This window comes from Misgurnus anguillicaudatus, chromosome 21 (assembly GCF_027580225.2).
Source record: "Misgurnus anguillicaudatus chromosome 21, ASM2758022v2, whole genome shotgun sequence".
In the NCBI taxonomy this organism is placed as follows: Eukaryota; Metazoa; Chordata; class Actinopteri; order Cypriniformes; family Cobitidae; genus Misgurnus; species Misgurnus anguillicaudatus.
In genome coordinates, this window is record NC_073357.2 from 47,646,481 (window position 1) to 47,671,898 (window position 25,418).

Here is a 25,418-nt window from a genome sequence, read left to right on the forward strand (position 1 = left end):
TAGATCTTGATGCCAGCTACACACACATGTATGCATGCAGGGTTATTCGTACATGCTGTGATCTCTGACCTTTAAAGCTAACTTCAGCCTTATCTTTCCAGCAGCCTGACTTCATTGTCATGTCATGCACATGGGGGAGGTTTATTAGATTTAACATTTTTTTGTCCAATAAGATTCCAATATAACATAACCTTTAATCCCACCGCCCTCAAGAGTTACTTGGCAATGCCTGTATTTAGTATGTATATTAGTGTAGCACACTTGGCACTCGGCAAGTTTTCATAAGTACCCTAAAGTTCATTTAACTTTAAAAGATTGACGAAAACATAAAACTTTTGCATAAAGATTTTTCACAGAAGAGAAAATGTATTGGTGCACAGCAGTACTGCCAAAATCTTTAAAAAAGCGGGTTGCAAACTGCAGAATTAGATTTGAAATGGTTGGATGTGGAGGAGATTATCACATGTTTTCTGTACAGGACATGCACTTAAATAATGCATGCTTTAAGTGATGCAACTACTCAGTAAATTTGCTTCTGGGTTTTTTTAAACACAAAGATTTATTGGTTGGTACAATTTTAAATTTATCAGCAAAAATGTAACATTAAACAAATGAAGAGCTCAGATCCAAAACTAAGTGTGTCTGACGTTTTCTTGCAAATTAGCATTTTTTATCTTTCTCTTAATGTAAATTAGTATTTTTTATCAGTCTCTTAATGGATTCTGCCAGGCACGGATTAAGCAGTTTTGAAGCGAAAGTATTTTACACTTTGTACTTTATACTTTAAATAATTAACCATGGCTTTACTAAAAATAAAACTGAAAAAATATGATTTTACCATGGTTGCATGTTTAAAAGATGTGGTTACTATACTTTTACTATGGTTAATTTTCATAAGGCATCAGGTGTTTGAAAATATTGAAACCAGTGATTCAATTTATAACTATAATATTTTTATCTGAGTGTCTCCAACTATTTATTTTCATTTGTCAGCTGAATTACATTTTTCAATTAAACTCACATAAACTTGAAGTGGCCACTGAAACAAACACTTAGAAGCTGTATAATGGGAAAGAAGATCATTGTAATTTAATGCTGCCAATGATTCTGTTCTGTGCTTCTAAACATGAATCCTGTACATTCAAGCCCATTTGTTAATGACCACTTGAACTCTGTAAAAGAAAAACATTAATAAAATCATGAACCCGTCCTGTGCCACTTAAAATTGTTATCTCAGCTTTCACAACAAAAGTCAAATTTGGTTTTAATTCGTAACTTAATTCATAACAAACATTTAAAAAATCCGTAGAAATTACAGTGTTACTTGCAGCTGGTTGCCGATAACATACACTGTAAAAAAATTCCGTAGAAATTGCAGCTGGGTTGCCGGTAATTTACCGTAGATTTTAATTTATGTTTTTTACTGGCAACATTTTGTTCAAAGTTAAAGGGATACTTCACCGATTTAGCATTCAGCTTTGTATCTGTAGAAACCCGGCAGTATTACTGAATGACCATGTTTCCCTCCATCATTTCCCCCTGAGAGGAGAGATATCTGCATTTTGGTTCTGCAAAAAAGTCCTCCGATGATGCAAAAATCGTCATATTACATCATCGGAGGACTTTTTTGCAGAACCAAAATGCAGATATCTCTCCTCTCAGGGGGAAATGAGGGAGGGAAACATGGTCATTCAGTAATACTGCACTGAAAAAAATGGACTTGGTGGGTCTTTGAATTTAAATAAAATAAACATGTATATGCAAAACAAAATATTTATATTCCTTGTGTAAACATAATTTAATTGATTAGGATGAAAATGTTTTGTTTGAATGTAAAATGAACACATTATTCTCACATTGATTAAAAATGATTGAATTGAATAGTTAAAGCAATAAAATTGAGTAAGCAAACAAAACGGCACCTCCTGAGCAGAAGGTGGCAGTAACGCTCAATGAAAAGGATGTCAACTGCCATAAAAGAAGAATAAACATCGTTTGTTTTGGGCGCCAAAATGAAGACTCAGCAGCAGTCAGTCAGAAGAACTCTCTCAGACGGACACCACGTTATTAAAGTAAGTTCTATTATTTATTTATGTTCACTTTATACGTGATACATCTTCACTAGATAGATAGTTTTTTTTACAATATGTAGTCATTGCAATGACTTGTAGTAAAAATTAGTTTGGAGGAGGTTGGTGGAGTAAGTTAACGTTACAGTCAGTCAGTCAGTCAGTAAGTGTAAGGCTCATAAAGAAAAACAGCGTTTTATAAATGTCAGCTGTATAACGTTATTTCTTGTTTGGTAGTTTTATCCGAGTTGAAAACTGTCAGCTTTGAGTTGACTTTTGAGGCACTTTTTACTCAGCTGTTCTATGGAAACGGTTCAGGACAAATAAAACACTAACCAAACGTTTTTATTCTGTCCAGAGTAACGTTATCCATGTAAGTAATTTACCAGATGATATCAATTGACTACATTAATAATGACATTGCGTATTAAAAAAACTGTCTGCTTAATCAGATTATCAGACCCGCGTCAGTTATTCATGACTTCGCTACGCCACGAGCAACACTTGATTATATTAGAAAAAGCTTTTTTAAATGTCTCGCGTGACGTCTGGTATATTAACTGTAAAAATTGCTTTATAGTGCCACACCTTAAAGCTGACATTTTCAGAAGAGAACCTTGTTGTTTTAAGATCTAATTTTGTCCAAAATTGCGTCCTATGACAGATATAATACTTATTTCATTATTGATCTGTGTATGTGTGAACTTCATCATTTGAGGTTATGTGTTGATTTCACCTCTGAATATTTCCTCTTATAGGTCCATCATCCTTTCATACGCTACACATTCAAAAGCATTGGTAAGTCATCAAAAAAAATCTTATTTTTGTAACTAATATAACTTACATGTATTATTTTTTGACTCGCAGTACTCAAATAAACAATGGTTGGTTAATTTGTTTTCAGATAAATGCTGAATTTAAAAGAATCACTACTGTCTAATGTTCCTGCGTGTCACCTGGACCTCCAATCCAAAAACCTGACGAAACTCTTCTATCAGAAAGGAGGACAGCTAGCAAAAAGACTTGGAACAATCAATGATCAAATGACAGAAGTAAGTAATATAGATTCATAGACATAAAAATGTGTAAACCTTGTTGGAAGTACAGAACATTTAGTATGTTTTAGTTACATCTTTTGGCACAAGGGTCATTAAAACACCTGGGAAGATTTAAAGGGGTAGTTCACCCAAAAATAAAAATTCTCATCACTTACTCCCTATCATGTTGATACAAACCTGTATAAATGTCTTTGTTCTGATGAACACTAAGGAGTCAGTCACACCAAAAGCGCTTTAAACGCTTGCAAACGCAAGGCGCGACGCACTGCCTTTTTTTAAAAAAGAGCAGTGCGGCGCAGCTTTTCATATTGCTAAGCAACCACCGAGTCAGCTGTCTTGTCAATCAAATATTGAAGCGTGAGCGCTCTTTTGCTGTTAACTGTCATATTAGCAGAAACTTTCAAAAGAGGACGCTTGCTCTGACCTTGTTTGAGGGTGAGAGGTGCACAAACACGCAGGAGAGAGTGAGCGAGTGGAGTCCGGTTCTTCAAAGCAACTGTAAACTTCCCTCACCACAATGTAAGGCCCGCCTCTCCCCTCATTCGATTGGACAATGGAAGACGCGAATGACGTCAGGCGCTTCTCCACTCTCAGCGCTCCTTCAAAAACGCGTGCGCGGCAGGCGGCAGAAAACCGCAAGGCGCTCGGCGCGCATAAACAGCGCGCAAACGTGCCCTGCCCATAGAATATCATTCAAAAAAGGCGCCTGCAACTGCCATAAACGCTTTTGGTGTGACTGAGCCCTTAGGAAGATTTTTTTTTAAGGAATGTTTGTACCCAAACCAATCATAAGCCCCATTCACTTCCATAGTGGGGAAATATAATACTATGGAAGTGAATGGGGCTCATGAACAGTTTGGTTGCAAACATTCCTCAAAATAAATGTCTTCCTTCGTGTTCATCAGAACAAAGACATTTATACAGGTCTGTAACAACATGAGAGTGAGAAAATGAGATAATTAACTTTTGCTGTGATTGTCAGGTATGGTAGCACACACTTGAAATGTGGCCTCTTTATTTAACACACACACACACACACACACACACACACACACACACACACACACACACACCTGGAGCAGTGGACAGTGCAGCTGCCTTGCTTTGTAACCCATGTATTTGTAACCAATTGTAACATGCTGTGGCAATGCACATGGGTCTGTATACTTACATTTATATTTGTTTGCATTGTACTAATTTCCAATGACACTTTTATTGTAACAGTAACTTTTTTTCTGTTTCTTTAACTACATTTGTCTGTTTTGTACAGGGCATGGATGAAGTCAGCATCAGTGAGGTCATTTGAAGACACCACTGTTGGGATTTGTGCTCTCAAACAACATGCTTCTTGAAGAAGAGGATCTTTGTATAGTCCTGGAAGGCATGAAGGTGTTGCAACATCGTGCCATGTTGTTTGAGCTGATGTATTCCTTTAAACCTGACCTATCCTGATCTCCGCTTTATTTTTGAGGAAATCCAAAAGATTTTAATGGAACTGCATTGAGCGTAACTTTAACGCACAGTTTCTTTCAGTGAAAGGATCAGAAAGACTGTGCTGCTCATTTATGTTTTTTTTATTTATCTGTTTTAAGTGTTTTCTCTTATTAAAACATTAACAGTTTGCTGCTCAGAGTTGAAATGGTTGTTGTATTTTGTTTTTGTTGAATCTTTGATTATCAGTTTATACAAATGCTGTAGCTCTGACTTTCTGAAGGAGTGATATTTTCCAGTTTGTAAATCCATTTAAAAAATAATAGTACTTACTCTTTTGCATGTCTCTTTGGAATGCAGTGTTTGTGTTTTAGCACTTCTAAATCTACTGTGATAGTAACTATTTTAAACATTTGGGTCAGTTTTACAGATGGGGCTTTTCCTAGTCCCAGACTTTTGCAATGCCTTAATTTGAAAACATATTGCACTGACATATCTTGACATATATCAGTGCCATTGTTTTGCCTAAGATGTACTCCAGTGTTGTTTTTGTAAGGTAGGTTTGTTTGTAAACTTTTTTTGTAAAAAATATTCTAATATAACTACTAGGGCCTAGTCATGGCTTAATCTACAACCTGTCTGGGAAATTGCCCCTTTATGTATGTACTGCATGTGCTGATTGTTGTAATAGTTATTGACTGTTAATGAATTAATGTGTAGTGATTTAAATGAATTGATGATCTGAAAGCAGTGGTTTGCCTAAATATCACTAAACTCTTTGCTTTTTATGCCAATGCAAATGTATTTTGTATTTAAAAAAGAAATAAATAACATTTGGATAATTATGGGTGATTATTCTGGTGTCAGAGACATAATGAAATTGCTTTAGAGTTACATAATCCCATAATATAAGCATTAAAAAAGCATGTTGGAATTACAGATGAAGATCTAGTCCCCTTACATAATAAAAATACTTAAACATTACAAAATAAATGTGTTATAGTAAAGAGAAATAGCACTTTGAGTCAATATATTTATATTAGACTACTTAAAACAATTAAAATGTTTTGGTCTGACACATAAAAATTATATGAGGAAAATTATTTTGGTTTTACACAATCGGATTATGTGGGACCGATGTACACATTAAAATTACGTAAATTGAAAGGATTTTTTTTTTCAGTGTGCCGGGTTTCTACAGATACAAAGCTGAATGCTAAATCGGTGAAGTATCCCTTTAAATGAACATTAAACATTTACAAGTCTTTGTCTTTACGGAGTAAAACTAAAAAAACAGCATCAAGCAAAACATTATGCGAAACAAAATCTCAAGCAAAAAAGAGAAAAAGGTTGATGATGATTTCTGGTTCCCAGAATGCTTTGCATGAGGCTGCTATTGTATAGTTCTATTCTTTAAAGATCATATTTTTTTCAAAGTTAAAATTTATTTAACTTTGAACAAACTCCTGCCAGCAAACAACACAAATGTTAATCTACGGTAAATTACCGGCAACCAGATCCAGGTAAACCTCTGAAAGTTTCGGAGCTGTGTTAAGGTATGCAGGGCAAGATGTTTTTAAATTAAGGCAGCTCACTCGTGCATTTTATTCTGGGAGTAGAATGAGACCTGTCTAGGAAACCGCACCATAATGTGAAGTACCTAGGTCTACATTATGCTTTAATTGCCTATAATTATCAAAATTCTAAATTGAAACTGAATAAATAATTACATAATAAAACTGGTTAAAAATAAAAAAGTAGCTTGGATGTAGCAAGCTACTATTGATGTAGCTTAGCTTGCTACATTTCCCAGGGGGGTAGCTTCAGTGTAGTGAAGCTTCATTTAATGTGAAGTAACTGGTAGCTTAACTCACTACATTTTCCAAGTAGCTTGCCCAGCACTGCCCAGCTGCAATAACATTGTAATTTCTACGGAATTTTTTTACAGTGTACCGTAGATTTAAATTTATGTTATTTACTGGCAAGAGTTTGTTTAAAGTTAAATAAATTTTAAATATTAACAAGTCTTTATCTTTACAGAATAAAACTATACAATAACAGCCTCATGCAAAGCATTCTGGGAACCGTGAGTAATCATCATAAACCTTTTTCTGTTTTTTGCTTCAGATTTTGTTTCTCAGAATGCTTTGCTTGATGCTATTATTTTAGTTTTACTCTGTAAAGGCAAAAACTTTGAACAAAAGTATATAAAAGCATAACATAAATTTACATCTACAGTAAGTTACCGGCAACCAGCTGCAAGTAACACTGTAATTTCTACAGAATTTTTTTAGAGTGTGTAATCAACACTATAGCTGCTTGTTTACCAGAAATCCTTTGATGAACCTGGAGAAGGGCATCATTGTTCACTTGGTTACCATTGCTATAGCGACAGATTAAGAGATAACATTTGTCTTGTTGAAATGAATGCTTTCTACTTTAAGAGTTATTTACAGTGCTTTTAAAACTGAATAACCATTATGGCTTTTCATTTTAAATATAGCAAAATTATTCATTCGTTTCCTTCCAAAAACCTTGATGACAACCCATCTTTTTAAAATGAACTGCTGTTCTTGGTTTGCTCTGGATTGGGGCCACATTCAGAACGAAATGTACCTGCCATGTTTTCAAATTCTTCAAGCATGAAACATAGTGAAAATAACAATTTAGGATGCTGAAATTACTTTTTTACTACACAAAGAAAAACAAGAAATTATGAATCAAGTGGGTAAAATGGTCCTAATGGTTCATAAGGAGGCTTGAATCATTTGCTTCGCTCTAGAGGTCAATTGTGTCTTCCCTTGCATTTCCTTAGTGTTCCACAACAAAACACAACACACAGAGTGATTTAGACGCTCCCAATCAATTTGCAGCCAAGGAAAAAGCATGAGCTGTCAGAATACCAGCAACCCCCATCTAACTATTTACATTACTAGATGTATGCAATGAGACAGTGATAACTAATGGTGCTTGCCTTTCAGCCAATGAGTATAAACATGTGTTTTCATTATGAAAGGCCTGATTGCAGGTGGACCTTGTATTAAAATGGAGAGAGAGAGAGAGAGAGAGAGAGAGAGAGAGAGAGAGAAAGAGAGCTACAGTATGAGCTATACATTAAGGGGGGTCCCGGATGTTTTGCTCCACTGGTCTATCCCACCCATAAAATCTTTTTTGCATCTCCTTCTATACAGTTTGCGACTCAGATTTACAGCTTATATCATTTGAAAAGCACTTTGTAAACTGTTTTAAAGGTGCAAGATAAAGTTTTATTAACTTTGCTTACTAAGACAATGAATTTTCTTAAGGAATAGCTGTTTTGCTTACCGCAGAGGTTTCTTTGCCATTCCCAAGACAAACAATGTCACTGTCAGTTGTGGTTCTGTTCTCTCAAGTGAACAAAAATAAAAAGCCGGGCATACACTACACTCTAAAAAAACAAACGGTGCTATATAGCACCAAAACAGTTGCTTTGGATCGTAACGATAGAAGAACCAATTTAGTGCCATATAGCACCGGTGAAGCACCAGTGAAGCACCAGTGAAGCACCAGTGAAGCACCAGTGTAGAACCATATAGGGGCCATATAGCACCACTATAGCACCACATATGGTTCTACATAGCACTATATGGTTCTACACAGGTGCTTCACTGGTGCTTCACTGGTGCTTCACCGGTGCTATATGGCACTAAAAATGGTTCTTCTATCGTTACGATCCAAAGCAACTGTTTTGGTGCTATATAGCACCGTTTGTTTTTTAGAGTGTATGCGATTTCAAAGTTTTTTTAAAGGTCCCATTCTTTCGGTGTTTTCGAAGCTTTGATTGTGTTTACAGTGCGCGATATAGCATGTGTTCATGTTTCATGTGTAAAAACGTGGTATTTTTCACCCCGTTTTCCTTATCTGTATAGCGCTGTTTTCACTGTCCTCAAAACGGGCTGATGTCTAAAAACAAACGGTGCTATATAGCACCAAAAGTGGTTCTTTGCTCGTAATCATAGAAGAACCATTTTTAGTGCCATGTAGCACCGGTGAAGCACCAGTGAAGCACCTGTGTAGAACCATATAGTGCTATGTAGAACCATATGTGGTGCTATATGGCCCCTATTTGGTTCTACACAGGTGCTTTACAGGTGCTTCACCGGTGCTACGTGGCACTAAAAACGGTTCTTCTATAATTACGAGCAAAGAACCACTTTTGGTGCTATATAGCATCGTTTGTTTTTAGAGTGTTCCTTGTTCTATGAAGTCCCTCCTTCAGAAATATGTAACGAGTTCTGATTGTGTAGTTTAGTGTGTTGTGATTCGATAGCAGCTTAGCTTGCTGTTAGCTTAGCTGCCGACTGACGTATTTCTGTGGGCGGAGTTTAGTCAAAAACTGTTCTACTGACGTCATTAAAACAGGAAATAGAGGGCTGTAGTGCAAACCGGCCTTTCATTGTAAGCTTTGATAGGGGAATTCAGTTAAAGAAAATATATCGCCTGGCAGTGAACTTTGAGCTTTATCATTTTACAGGTATTATTTATGCTATTATAGCAAAATTACACACTAACTGAGGTTTAAAAAATGGGATCAGAAAGAAGGTGACCTTTAAATCCCAACTCTTACTGTATGAGTAAATCACATGCAATCTAAAGCAAAAGCTTACCATTTATGTGCTTACAGTATGTGACACGAACATTAAGCTGAAACTTAAATGCTTACTGTTTGTGTAAAAAAAAAACATGGGACCCCCAAACCGGACATGTGTGGCTGGAAACATGCTTTTCTGAGAGAAATAAAGTTTAAAAAACTCTGAGTTTAGGAAAATCCGTTTATAGCTCTGTTTCAACTGTGCAATACCTTCATATATATTGTTAGTTGAGGAACTATATACTGTATGAGCAAAACCTTTTGCATTCTAAATGGCTGGGTTTTTTTTACCCATAAATGGGTAAATATTGGACAAAACACATGCTGGGCAATGTTGGGTTGTTGTTATGCAACCATGGACTACAATAACCCAGGAGTTGGGTTAAAACAACCTAGCATTGGGTCAATTTTAACCCAGCACGTGTTGTGTCCAATATTTACCCGTTATGGCTTAAACATTTTTAGTGTGTAAGACCATCTTACATATTGTAAATGAGCGTGTTTTACACAGGTTTTATGTTTAGGTTTAGACATTTCACTTTAAGTAATATGCTAGGTTCTTAGTCAGTAATTGTAATGCCTTATTTTCACAAATGTCAGTTTAGTCCTTTTATTGGACTTACCTTTAAAAAAGCTGAAGGCGATGTGTGTGAACATTAAACTTCCTTAAAACAGTGTCCTGTAGATTTGAAAATTCCGCCTCGACCTTGTTGCTAATTTCCGAGTTTGAGCCAGTCTATGTTTGCATGAAGTCAGATGGAGCAGGCGGTGCTGGTTCGTTTCTAAATGTTCTAATATCCATATTTTACACTATCCATAAAATGCCGCGAAAAAACACATTGCTAGTATCAAGTCACGTTAATATGGTAAAGACGTAAAGATGCATGAGACGCAGCAACAACCAATCAGATAACCTGGTCTATTTTAATAAATAAAAAAAACATATATCAACTATATTTTCCTCATTTGATTAAAAGTCATGAAATGTTCAATGTTTAATTTATTTTAATTATTCTTGATATTTATTACATTAATAAAAAACTCTGTAAGGGGGCACAACAACCTGTTTGGGGGGGCACGGCCTGCGAATGCCCCCCATGACGCCGGCCCTGGTTTCAACAGCTCATCAATAGTCATGATAGAACATGGTTGATTGAACAAAGAAATTTAAGGCAACATATTTTTTTTACAGTGTACATGCAAAAACCTCCACTTCCAAAAATGTCTCACTCTTAACTGTCATTTCTGTCTAAAGGTAAAAGTGCACTTAGAGGACTTTGCTGAAAAACGGGTGTGGCATTTAATTGATTTTGCCAACAAACTGCTATTTCCGAATAACCCGAGGCCGGGATTTAACAGATTTGATAAAGTTTTTACGTGCCGAGTGCATTCGGTCAAAATCATTATCTCATTTTTGAGAGAGGTGGCATTTAATGGCTTTTGCATATAAGCTCTTGTTAGGTGTGGAAAGGAAATACTGTAGAATGGCCAGTGTGTAGTTTTTATTCAAAGTTCACTTTTGGTCTGGGTAACATTTACTGATAACTGCATAATTTGTATGCTTACATTTGTGTAATTTCACCGTTTTGATGGCTTGGAGAGAGAGAGAGAGAGAGAGAGAGAGAGAGAGAGAGAGAGAGAGCCTGTGAATACGTTCTCTCTTTGTCTTACTCTCGCTTTCCATTAAGCATAATTACTGTACGTGGCTTGATATTCAATTTCCAGTCTTATAATTTAACAAGAAAACATTAATTAATCAGAATGCCCATAGTGCTACATTAGGATTCAAAGTAATATGGGACTATTAAAAATCTCAATGTAATTTAATAAGAGAAAATTGTGTGGTGTTTTATTTCGAGTGCCCTTGTGCCTTTACTTGTTTTTCATCAAGAATAAATCACAGTGCAGATGACTAAATAAAAAAATTATAGTTCAGTTATAATATGGCTGTAAATATTATGAGTATATTAACCTGGTATGAGTTAGTTTGGAATATGTCTAATCTGTAAATGCTTTGTCAACAAAAATAAATTTTTATAGCTATTTTAGACTTTATGAATTGAATTGACTTGATCCTGAGACCTGAACAACAGATTTCCCTTCTGTCTGTTGCTAAAACATATATATCATGATTACATTCATTTCAATTATTTTTCTCATTTCCATTTCATCCAATGATCAAAATCCAAGCATCTTCTGTACCGCATTAACACATGATTAAATATTATGAGTGTCGGTACCAGCGAACCACAGCCCAAAACAAATTCCCCACACCCAGCTGGATGCCTTTAATAACCAAAACCTGTATTACAGTTTTACCTATTGAGACACTTGAAAAATGACTCTCTTCCCAGTGTGCACTGTTAACGTGGGTGAAACGTATTTTCCCAAAGCATGCAAGTCTAATTAGTTTAATCTCTCCTCTATCATACTCTCTCCAACATTACCATAAATTACCCTTACAAATTATGCACACTTGTTATGGGAGCAGGGTGGGATGCCTTTGAGATATAATGATGTATGTATTTCACGTTCATTTCAAATAAATGTATGCTTAATCACACACAAGACAAAATTACTTGATTTGTAGGATTAGAGCTGTCGTTCTTGCATGATTAAAAACGAAATAAAGAGATATTTCTTATTACTGAGCATAAACATGCAGTATACAACAAATTTATGAGGATTTCATTAGATGGATGAATGGTCCTGTAGCTCTGTGCAACCGGTTGCACCTCCACAACTGACTAGCACCCCCTACTGCCCATCCTCAGCTGCCCCTTATTCATACAAAGAGACAGAAATAGACTTTAAATATTCTACCTGTGCATGTCAAATGTTTGTACCTGTGAAAAAATTAACACAATTCTTTGTATGTGTGTTTGTGTGTATTGGCAACTGTAGGTCTTTTGTCTGTGTCTACGTGCTTGTAATGCCTGGGTCGGTGGTCTTCTCCTGGCCTGCGGCGTAGAGACACACTGACTAAATCGGTCATTCAAGTGTTTTTATATAATTGCAGCCATTTAAGACACCACTGAGACTCATAATAGATACGATTTATCCCATTGACTTTCTCTGCCTGTCTGTGTTCCTTGCTGTGCTTCAAACCCCCAAGTCCCACTTCATCCAACATTTCACTTTTAAAATCAATACAGTTCAAACCCACTCCAGTAGATCACATGAACAGAAAGGACAGGCAGATGACAGAGCTGGTGAAATAAAGGACATCTGCCTAACAATGCTATTATTTCAATATTACTCACAGAGTAGATCTCTAGTTTAAAATGACCATTATAGTGTAATGTTATCAGCCATCGGTCAGTATTATGGAGGGCTCTAGCATTGATTGAGTAGCAGACATCTGCACAATTCAACTGATTGAATGATGAGTGCCACCAAAGCATGTGTGACAAATGTTTGATATGCTTAGATGGACAGTAGTGATGTACACTTTGTGTTTTCTTTGGAAAACTTTCACTTCACTACTTTCTGAAGCATAGTGTCATTACATTTCACTACACTTCATAAAATTTAATTTGATACCTAATTACAGGCTTTTTTACGCTTACTCAAGTGAAAGTAAGTAGAAGTTTTATTTAATTAAAAGTAAATTTTTAATGTACCTAATTATTACATATAAAAACAAGTTTTTTTTAAATGTAGTGAAGTAAAAAGTATGATGTCATGCTTTGGAATACACTCCCATAAAAAGGTCAAAAGTTGTCACTGGGATGTTACCTTTTGAAAATGTCATACAACCCTATATCACGAAGTTCAGGTTGTAGCTGTATTTGAAAGTTGAGAAACATTTAATAACAAGTTAATAACATTAAAGCAACACTAAAGAGTTTTTGCTCTTTGCTCCCCTTACGGGTTGGAAGCGGAATTGTCCATTACCACTGTCGTAAATAATTTAGCATACTGCAGCAAAACTGGCTCTGATTGGAAAAAAATAAAGCAAGTTTATGTAGTTTTCACTCGAACTACAGGACTGCGACCCGACGTTTGAAAACTTCTTTAGTGCGGTTTTGGCCAATAGAGGGCTGTAAAACGAATATGAAAGTGCCGTTCACCCTGTTTCTAGTGGATGAACGACTGAAACTTTTTTGGAAACGTTATTTTAAGGTAAAAAAAAACTCTTTGGTGTTGCTTTAAGTAGTAAAAATGAGTGAATGAGCAGATACATTTATTCACGACTTAAAGAAACAGGTAAAAAAATGTAGATTGTATCTGCTGTGTAGATTGTATCTTAAAACAGTTAACAAAATTCGAATCACAAGAATTTCAGCTTTTCAAAGATATGTGACATGCTTATCTTTTTGTTTTTGAGTTGTTGTATTTGATGAAGTTTTCTGTCAAATAATGCATTGTCTCTCCCACCGTGCACTGGAATTTTAAAGGGTTAACTCTTTCCCTGTCAGCGTTTTTTTTTTTTTTAAGTTTCCACCCAGTTTTAGTTTAATTCCTTAAAGAAAAATGATCTTCTTTAAATAAAAATAAAATATCAAATGAAAGAGCAGACCCTCCGCTTTCAAAAAAAAAAAACGTTTCATCCTATCTTCATTTGTTCTCTTATCACCTCTCAAATTTTCAGCTTAAAGCCGAGATAATTAAATTTTTGTGAAGAACTTTAGTAAGAGATCAGATTCAGAGCCTGATCGAAACTTACAAGGTGTTTTTAGTGTTGAGTGAATGTGTCAGTGTTTGAGTTGGGTGAGATCGCCACCCAGTGGATAGCGGAAATATGAATTTGAGGTACAAACTCCTCAGGGAACGTTTTGTCTTTATTGATATTTATTGACATTCATCTGGATATCGCCATTAATAGTGCAATTGTAGACAAATTAAAAATATGATTAAAGACTGTGGTGTTTATTTTCATAAATCAGTATGCAGCAACAGTGGGGGAGTGATACAGTGATACTAGTAAAATGGTTAACACGCATTAGCTTTGATTTGAACTAGGACTCTGTGGTGGAGGGAAGTTTGGGCCACAAAAGCCGTTTGTTTATGTTGTTGCCACTGTAACTGTCTTTATCTCTACAAGCCCACCCCTCCTTTCCGCCATGACCCCCAGAGTGAACCACATTTTAATTGAAGATCCAGAAAGGTCGTTTGCATAATTCTTGAGTAAGCCTGACCTTTATGTAAAAGTGAATCCAAATGAAAAACCTAGCTTGTGTCATGGTCCCCTAATGAGATTCAAGACTACTGGAATTCATCAGAGATCTGGGACTGCTGATTGGCTGTCTTTGTTGAACCATGTAGCGAGAGCTCCAATGCAGAAGGGGGGAGCAATGAAATCATGGGCGCTTTCAATATTGACATGGACGTATGGGAAGATTAAGTCAGAAAAAGGCAAATACGGAGATAATAAAACCATCTATCATTGTAGAGCTTTCAATGTTATTCACTCATCTCAAAGCCTTAAACTTCTTAAAATGGCTTTATGATCAGATGATTGTTACAGTGGGCGAACTCATTGTGTGCACAGTCAAAGGTGCTGTTGAGTATTAAAACAAATTTGATTAGATACAGTAAAGACACTTTCATTATGAGGGTGTGGAAACACAACTACACATTAATCTCAGTTCAACCCACTATAAAGCTTTGAATACCCCCCCCCAAAGGATTAAGTAGAGCGAATATACTGTATGTGCACATGTTGGGTTGTTTAAACCCATATTTGGGTCAAATATGGAAAACCCCACCATTGGTTTAAATTAACCTAGAAAATGTCTATAGTTGACTCAACTCTGTACAAGTAGATGTTTCCAAATATGTTTTGGTAATATCCATAGCACCCATAGTAACAGTGGTATGTATTAGCTTTGGTTTCTGTCTCTGAATTCGTCCATTAGCACCCCCTTCCTGGGACTCATACTTTGGAGTTCTTAATTTGCCCATAACACTCCACAAATTATTACTTTGGACTCCTGGACTGGAAAATTACAAATTGAAGCCCCCATTGCCTTCCCATTATGACTGGTCATGTAAACCTTGGAAATGGGTCTTATTAAGGGAGGGATTATTTTTACTGTGAAATACTATCAAGCATAACGATGGCTAGATGAGAACAACACGAGCACACAGAGCTGTGGAGATAAGATGGTGGAGAATTAGCTTTGTGTGTCATTGCGGGGTATGTGCATGCCATTTGTCTGTCATTATGGCCGGTCAGCTGAATGTAGTACATGGCTGTTGAATGTCTCAGTGATGTGGTTAGTAATTATGGCAACACACAATGCTTACACACACACATCAACACAACTCACACATCGGGGCTTCCTCGCTTGCTTTAATTGTTTAATTTCCCTCCACCAGGCACAGTTTGTACAATGGCTCCATTTGGTTGAGTCCCATATGACTGCTCCATGGTCAAGCTGAGAAGATTATCTCATGTCTGTTTAATGGGAAACTCAGCCATCTGTTTGTGTGTGTGCGTGTGTAGATGATCTGTAGTACTTATTTCATTTTACACGCTATTAGTTTTTGCACCTCACAATGACATTGATCCTTGATTTCAGAGTCATTGACCATGAAGAGGGCTCAGTTATTATCTTTTCTGAATGACCAATCATTTTTAAGGATTAAAATGCATCGGTTTCAATACTCATTGTAAAACATGTTCTCTGTAAACGAATGAGGCCACATGGAAAATAATTAAGCAGTGTCATAATAAAACTAAATTAAAAGATATTGAATATTCATGTGTGATGGCCATGGTGTATAAGCCATGGTTCTGTACTGTAGATTTGAAAGATGGAGAAATAAGTAATCTTTATTTGACAAGTCCTGCAGAGGTACATTTACTTTAAAATATGAGAAAAAAATATGACTTAATTATTTATTTATAATTAATAATGATTAACTTAGGTTTGGTTAAAGTTATTTGTTTATTTCAGGGCATGTTGTTACTGTTTTGTGTTATATTTTCTTTTTTTTTGCCCCTGTAAGTGATTCATTCAATTTATTAAATTTTTTAAGGTAAGTGGTCGCAATCAATTTATTTAAGCTACATTTTAACAAAGGTTTTTTGTTTTGTTTTTCTATTTTTTTTTTAATGTAGCTTAAATAAATTGATTGCGACCACTTACCTTAAAAAAATTAAGTAAATTGAATTAATAATTTTTTGTTTCAGTTGTGCCACCTTCTTTAAATTTAGTCTGTGAAATAAAATGCAGGACCCTGAACTCATAGGAGTTTGTAAGTATTTACTATGCTAATTTGTATAAATTTATCTGATGTAAATCATACAAAAGACGTACAATTATAATAAAAAGAAACTATAATGAAGCCCCACCCCTAAACTCAATGTCATAGGGCAAAAACATATGGATCATATAAATTAGCCACTTTGTAAAATAGTTACAAAATGCCATGAGATTGTATTGGTATACAATATTCCCTGATGATACCCCCTACCTGTATCTTCTTTAATTTAATTTTTTAAATCTTAAATCCTACCTTATAAAACCACACACACACACACACACACACACACACAAAAGTTTGGGAAATGCTTTTTTTTATTCAACGGTCTGATTAAATTGAATTTACATTCCGACACAAAATAATGAAGATCTCACCAAGGAAAGCAGCAGTCAGTTAAATTACGGAGTAAAATTAGAAAATATCCTAATTTCTGTAGAGAAACACACAAGAACAACATTTATCCAAATATCTTGCTACAAAAAGCACAAGCACAGACATTTGTGTAGAGACATTAATAAATTCATTACTTTATTTGAAACAGCAATTAACATAAACCATCTGAATAAACTCTTTAATGACTCGGACTCCTAAATGATACAAATGTGAGACTGAAGACACATCAAGAAAGCTTGTTTATTTGTTCCATACTCTGATTGTACCATACTAAATAACACTAATTTAGTCTTTACAAATGCAATACCACTACTTATTGCAACAAGTACACTGCTACAGGAAAAGATTTTCACCAGTTAAATATATTTATGCATTTGGCAGACGCTTTTATCCAAAGCGATTTACAGTGCATTACAAGCTATACATTTTTATTTTATCAGTATGTGTGTTCCCTGGGTTCGAACACATGACCTTTTGCGCAAAAAAAATTATTTATAGTAGTTAAGTAACACATTGGTGATTATTGGTAAGCATTAGGCATACGTTTATTATGGCTAAAAGCAAGGCTTTGAACCAGTTCACGGAACGAAAATGAAAACCGTCGTTCTATGACAAGATTTCTGTCTGATATGACTCGGTGAACTTCACTTCCAGTTGTCATTAACTCATCGGAGAAATGAGAGCAAGTAGCCTACTCAAGCCCAAGTCTCTAATGCTCAATCATAAGAGGTAAATATTGTAGGCTACCAAGTATCTTAAGATGTTTGTTTTTTTAATACTAATTAATGGTGTAACGGATCGCAGTTGATCCGTGATCCGTACAGATCACGACCCATGGTTCTGTTGAATGCAATTCGCGGAATAATACGCAAATTTAAATAGGGTGAAAGTTGAACATTTGTACGTGTTTCAAAGGCTTGCAAATGTTAACACTTCAGTGATTTTAAACAATTTAACAGCAAAAGGCACTAAAGTGAGCAATTTTCTGTACGCACAGACGCACATGCGGTTGGATGTGTCCGGTCCAACTTCAATTAAACGTGATTATCCCTATGCCCTTCAAAGATCAGAACTCTTGATGTGTAAACTTGAGAGAGAGTTGTGCTACTGTGTCTCATACTGTAGTCCATTAAAATACATTTGGCAAATAAAGCACTTGAAAACAACGTAATTTTCACTTTATGTGGAGAAGCTGTTTACACTGCATCTTCTTCCCGAAGCGCCATTTGGAATTCGTCCTCCGTCTGTTTGTGTGCGCGTGTTTAAGTGCACTCAACAAATGTAGGCATGTCAGAATTACAGTTATGCCGCTTACATAATGTAGCTTTTTTTAATGCTTGATGACAAGATAGAGACTTAAGGAAAATTATGTAGACTAATAATTTAAGTTTAATGTCCTAATGATCAACCTACTTATTTGTATGTCCCACAGCTGACATGGAACGTTATTAACCGGTTCAGGAATGTCAATTCTAGGGTTGAACCGAAAACCAGAAACATTAAAATACTGTTTCTGTTCGTAACAAACCAATTGGGAAAAAATTCTGGATCAAAGCCCTGGCTTAAAGTGGGTTACTCATACAGTAGACTAGACTGACGGCTATTGCTGGGTTTGTTTACAGTTAAGAACCTTTTTTACATCAGAAAAGTACAGTTTTTTATGGAAACACGATACAACATAACAAATTTAAAGTGTTAAGACTGAAAATTAGTAGTTTCCTATTGTATGAAAGCGCCATAATAGCCTAAATGGGTGAGATGTATCTTCTTTAACACACACCCAACAGCTCCTATCGGCATCAATCCATAACACGAATCACTAAGAGAACCAAACTGCATACGTTTAAAAAAGAAAAAAGAAACGGAGCAAGAAAATGGATGCTTTTATATACTCCTGTATTTGGTACATTTTCCAGCTTAAGCCTCCAATGGCCTCATAAAGCTTGTTATGTTTCCTCAGTGTTCTCTGTGGAGAGGCGAGCGAGAGGATTGTTATTTTCACTTTTCAAAAATTTCTGGCTCTTAGTCCATTTAGCACGAAACCATATGTGAGCGCTGTCTGGAAGAGGTGAGAAAAAAGAAAGTCCTTTCTCCTCGGGAAAAATGCAAGTTTACACACAAAGTCCTCCGGGAGCTGAAAATTTAAGATGTTAAAGCCAGCCACTTTAGCAATTCATTATCCCTCAAATCTCAAAACGAACCACCTGCTAATTAATTTAAGGATATTAATATGTCATGATGAAGGCGAAAAAACTGTTGGGCAGGGAAGAAATTAAGAGAAAGTAGAGAGAAGGCGAAAGAATAAAGGAATAACCTCTAGGGTGTCATGGCTTGAGGGAACCTTTTGATCCACGGTGCATGTAATTAGACAGGGGGAAGGAGACCTGTATGACTTGCATTTAATATCCTGATCTCAGGCTGTGCATATGATGTATGTCAGACGGAACGAGAGAGGAGGAGGGAGGGGGAAAATAAGAACAGACTAAATTAAGATTTATTTGAGCATACATAGGGGGTAGGTTGAAATCAATTTATATATTCAATGCCTGATTCTGCACCTTGGAGTTACCCTTGCAGATCATATTACAATCCGGACCATGTCACTTTCACTTCACGGGTTACAGAGATATATCAGGTTTGTTGGCCAGGCCATGCTGAGATGTCTCCAAAGTCTTCATCTACTTAATTCAATAGGTCTCTGCTTCCCTAACTTCAGGGAAATATCAGGGATCATTCATGAGTAATCCGTTTGCCCATGCAAAAATGTTTGGTCATTCTTCACGTGAGAAAATAAACAGTAAAATAGTTCAAGCATACCGATGGATAGAAGCTGTACACGTCTGATAGATGTTTACCAGTGGTTTCATAGATCATGCAATGTCCAATGGTTTTACGTTGCTGCAGGACGTTGAACATTATTCTTAAAAAAATCAATCGGCTTATTAACCCCTGATCTGTTTCTGGAAGAAATGGCATTCAGAAACTATTATAATTCTCTCTTTGTGAAAGCTTATCTCCTTAACGGTTTTTGTATAAAGAGCTCTCGCATTATAAATCAAACCTATTAATCATGGTTGTGTTTTTTTGTGTAATATATTTTAGCGTTTATAGTTCATAGAAATGCTAGCTGATAACCTTTATAGAGCGAACATGAAGGTCTGACCATTGTGATGACAAAAACCTTTCTTCTCTCTTCCTATCAGTGGTTTAAAGAAGAAACTGTGTACAGATGGCAACTTAATGTAGCAATGTGCTACAAAGGCAACCTTGGGCAGCATTTGATTGAGGTGCTCAAAATCCTATAAAAAAGAAGAGAGAGATTGAAAGAGACAGATTGAGTTAGCCAAGAAGACCACAATGCTTCACATTCCACACACAGCCCCTGACCTGGGGACAGGAATGGAGATAAACTTGCCCGCACAGTGGCAAGAGAAAAAATACATTGTACATGATAAGTGACATTGCAGAGGGCAGGGAACAACTTGGAGACACACACATACTGTGTGTGTATATGTGTGTGTGTGTATCTTTTTGAGTCCTTGATGTTTCAAGCAGGGTCCTCAGATCAATAGACATAACTGGTTATGCAGCAACCAATGCAAGTTTTCACTGTCCATATTTAATGGCATTCTTGTTTAATAAATATGCAATACCTGTAAACCGAATATCTTCAGAAATGGTGAATACTGTCGCATCTCTTCTCCACTTAAGCTTGCCCTCTCATTATATAATCCATTTAGAGATTTTCAATAAATTATTTACAGTATTCATTTCCATTTATCATGTTTGTGGAGCAGATGGAGCAAACATTTTCACAGCGCACACACACACACACACACGCACGCACGCACACACACACACACACACACACACACACACACACACACACACACACACACCTTGTGGTTTCCATGTTTTGTGGGGACATTTCATAGACCTAATGGTTTTTATAGACGTTTCATCGGACGCACGTGATACACGTCTGGATCCGAACCTTACTTCCGGTTTCGTTTTTTTAATGGTCTGACTAGTTGCTAAACTGATCTCTTGAACAAAATCCTGGTCGAAATAACACATGTTTTGGTTTCCTAGGTAATCTATGTGTTGTTTTTTTGCTTGTTATATAATTAAACTACATTTAAAGTACTTTGTTGTTATTTATTCTTAGCGGAGTTTACCGGAAGTTCGCGGACCGCAACAGCCGCTTGTTTATGTTGTTACTGCTGAAACGGTCTATACTGTATTCTATTCCCTTCCCTTAACCCAAACCTTAACCTCAACCATCATAGAAAACTTTCTGCTACTTCACATTTTCAATAAACATCATTCTGTTTGATTTACTATATAAGCTTGTTTCCTCATGGGGACCTCGAAATACTGGTATTCCTATATTTGTGGGGACAATTGGACCCCACAACGTGATAATTACCAGGTACACACACACACCATTTTTTGTGTTTATCAATTTACTTTACATTAAAAGAAAACACATTAACACTTTACAGTAAGGTGTATTTGTGCCCAATGGCACAGGGCAGAGTCCTGCAACGGGTCAGGTACCTGCAGGTACCCGCGGAAACTCGCATACAGTAAAACTGTCTCAAATAGGTGGATTGTGACATTCCTAAAATTCATGGGCGGGGCCGCGGGTGGATAATTAATGGCGGAGTCCACGATGTTTGAAAAACGCTTTGGAAAAGGAGTCGGACCGACTACCAAAACACACTTATAGCCAATCAGCAGTAAGGAGCGTGTCTACTAACCGACATCCTTGCCGGGTTGCGTATGTGTGGGGCGGGTCTATCAACAGAAGGTCCAGATTCTATAGGGGTAGGGGCGTGTTTGTTTAGGTGATTTCAAATATCAACATTGGCTTTCAAACAACCTGGACTCCGCCTTTAACTCAGTGCGGGCGGGTAATATAGGGTGACCATACGTGCCATTCTTCCCGGACACATCCTGGCCAGGATTTCAGTGCGTCTTCCGGAAGTCGTATTTGTTGACCGCGTACGCCATTCAGTTAAAAACATAAGACATACAATCGTAGTTTCATTCTTACCTTAAAAGGTAACGGTTGCTTTTCTGTAATAATGACAATAATCCTCTATGATGTATGCGGTCGACAAATACCACTTCCGGAATACGCACCGAAATCCTGGCCAGGACGCGTCCGGGAGGAATGGCACGTATGGTCACCCTAGGTAATAGCGCAAATGAAAATAGCCTATGTGCAAAATTTGTATGTTTAAGGGATGTCCACACCAAAACTTGCCTGGGGGACACCGAATGCCTGGGGGACACCGCCTGGGGGACACCAAATGCCAGCTGTTTTTTCAGCCGAGCGCTTTTTAGCTGTGATACTTGACCTGTGAGCCGGTTGTTGTTGTGGTTGTTGTGATGCTTGTCCCGCCCCTTCTCCACTGTGATTGGACGGCCATGTTAGAACTGACATTGACGAGCGGAGCATTTCACACAAAGTTGAATCTCTTTCAACTCTCGACGCTCCGCGCAGAGCGCTGAGAAAACGCAGAACGCGGGCTTATTTGATTGGAATCAATTGAAAACATGTGCCTGCCGCGGGCGTAAAAGCTTTGGTGTGCACGTCCTAAATTACCATTACACGCACAACATATGACAGTTGACCCATCACGTCACCACCGCCACAGTGCGCGACCTTTGTTGATTCTTCTCGTAGTCTAGTTGGAGCGAGCGTTGCATAAAGTTTTTGCTGTTGATAGCCGGAAGCTGAATGTCTTCGACGTGACGAGACTTGGAGCACAGCAGGGGTTGTTGTGTAGGTAGGTTGTTTTTTTTTCTTGGTCTTTTTTATTGATAGGTCTTTTTGTGTATAGCCTAGTTATCAGGTTCCATTTGTGCCGATGGTAGGCTACTTGAATGGCGCAAAACAAAGCGCACTTTAGCCGGTTTCATTAGCCCGTTCATGACGCTGTTGTGATGTTGAGAGAGGTACGAGATAAAAATAAAGCACTTTAATTGGAATGATTTTAGCGCGTGTGATTATAATATTAACAGGTCTGGGCGGGTCCGGATTTAATTTTGATATTATCACGGGTGACGGGTAGGATCTGGTGCTGAACTTTGCGGGTACGGGCGGGAGCGGATCTCCAAAAATGGACCCGTGCAGGACTCTGGTACAGGGTAAGCCTGAACGATGATGCCTGGGACAGATGAACTTTGCCAGCATAGGCTAGTGCTACATTGTCACGTGTTTTAGGCCTTCCATATTTTGGGGGGGGGGGGAGGCAGACCAGTGCCAATTATGATTTTGTTTTAGCTATTAATGAAATAGAAATATTAGGATTTATATTTTATTTTGTCCAATCTTAATATTTTTAAGAGTAGACCGAGTGACTTAATTCCTTTAAAGAGGACATGAAAATCTGACTTAAGTGCTATAATTGGGTCCCCAGTGCTTTTGTCAACCTAGAAAATGTGAAAAGATCAACCCAGTAACTTAGTTTTGGTAAACAATTCTCCGCAAGCAGGTGAAAAAATTGTTAATTGAAATTTGGCTCCCATTGTGATGTCAGAAGGGGGCCTTATTATAATAATACAGCCCATTTATCTGCATTATAATACCATAGCACTGCCATTTAGTGCAGAGATAGAAACAAAATGATTTGAATAGCCGCAATAAACACATGTGTATATTGGAACCGTGTATTACATGTAGGTCATTACAAGTGACAGCAGACCAAATAAATTCCATGTTTACAAAAAAGTTTTGGTAATATTGGACTAAATCGAAATAAAAAAAGAATTAGTTAATGATAAAATTAGCATGCAATAAGATTAATGCTGTAGTAGTATCATTCATTGTTAGTTCAAGTTAAATTTAATTACTAATGTAACAAATGCAACTTTAAGTGTTACTATCAAATTCAAGCCTTGAAAGCAAGGACTTCAATTATCTTAATGGATTTTTAAGATGCAGTGGTCATGCTTTGAACAGACTCTTAAAGAGTTTTAAAAATATTTATGAACTAAATTTTCATATTTTACATGTAAATCTTGATGATACCAAAGCACATTACATAACACAAAATAGTGACTGCACACTCACTTGCAAAAAACTAACTTTTTTGCAAGTGAGTGTGCAGTCACTATTTTGTGTTATATATTTGGATTTATTCTTTTTGACTCGCACCTCGGACGGAGTACGTTTGTTTCTATTTTTTTTTATTACCAAAGCACATTACAACATAAAAGCGACTTCATTTGGAGTGGGTGATACAAAAAAGAGTATCAGTGGGTTTTTTTTACAGCCAAACAAAGTCACTTTAAGCAGCAACCACATTTAAAGGGACATTCCACTTTTTTTGAAAATATGCTTATTTTCCAGCTCCCCAAGAGTTAAACATTTGATTTTTACCATTTTGGAATCCTTTCAGCTGATCTCTGGGTCTGGCAGTACCACTTTTAGCATAGCTTAGGACAATCCATTGAATCTGATTAGACCATTAGCATTGCGCTAAAAAATAACCAAAGAGTTTCAATATTTTTCCTATTTAAAACTTGACTCTTCTGTAGTTAAAAGTTGCAATCTTCTAGGCAGATATGTATAGGAACTATACTGTCATTCAGGCATAATAATCAAGGACTTTCCTGCTGTAACATGGCTGCAGGAGGCGTAGTGATATTACACGCTGCCCGAAAATAGTCCCCTGCTATTAAATGTTACTAAGAGGACTATTTTCGGCTGCTGCGTAATATCACTACGCCTCCTGATATCGAAACTCTTTGGTTATTTTTTAGCACGATGCTAAATGGTCTAATCAGATTTAATGGATTATGCTAAGCTATGCTAAAAGTGGTAGCACCAGACCCGGAGATCAGCTGAATGGATTCCAAAACAATAAAATCAAATGTTTAATTCTAGGGGAGCTGGAAAATAGCATATTTTTTTAAAAAAAAGTGGAATGTCTCTTTAACATATGCATACTGTATATCTCTGCTGACTGCATCATTCATGTTCATAGCTTACGGCTCATAGATTTAATGTTAAAATTTAACATGATCTTGTACAAACACCCACACTCAAACAGAAAATGTCTGTTGTCATCAAATACATGCAGCGAGGCTTTGAATGAAGATGTACAGTATTTAAACATCTACTGTACAGTATAACCCGTTTAATGGCATAACAATACGACCAACATGCATATTTTGGCCTTGGCATAGGAGGCCAATGCATGTAAGATACTGAATTATTCTAGCGCCTAAAAGAAATGGTTAGTTAGAACTTTTCCCAAAGTGCCTTAAGAGCAACAAATTTGACAGACCGCCTTGGTTGTGCTGAGGTATTTTGTATTTTCTTCCCTCTTTCATTTCAATCCGTTCCTATCTCTATGAAGAGCCCTGTCACATTTTCTTTCTTTCATTTCTAAATCCCCACATCACATCAGTTATTCTACATGCCGGTCAGACGAAAGGATGATTTGCTCTCTTTTTGCCTCTCTCTCTTTCTGCAGTCACAGTTGTCGGTGGTAATCTACTTCTACATCCCCCTCCTCATTGTCCCTGATTGAAAAACTGCAGCACGAAAGACATTAAAACCTCAAAGACCACATTGCGGTGTGTTTTCTTACTACTGAACACTAA

The 25,418-nt window shown here is 36.8% G+C and overlaps 1 long non-coding RNA gene across 1 annotated transcript; it reads left to right on the forward strand.

Annotated features, from left to right (window-relative positions):
- The first annotated feature begins 1,701 nt into the window (after positions 1 to 1,701).
- On the forward strand, positions 1,702 to 5,327 carry LOC129417580 (uncharacterized). Its single transcript, XR_012360034.1, has 4 exons — positions 1,702 to 2,072; positions 2,828 to 2,867; positions 2,974 to 3,121; positions 4,398 to 5,327. It is a non-coding gene; the product is annotated as an uncharacterized lncRNA (long non-coding RNA).
- Positions 5,328 to 25,418: the final 20,091 nt, after the last annotated feature.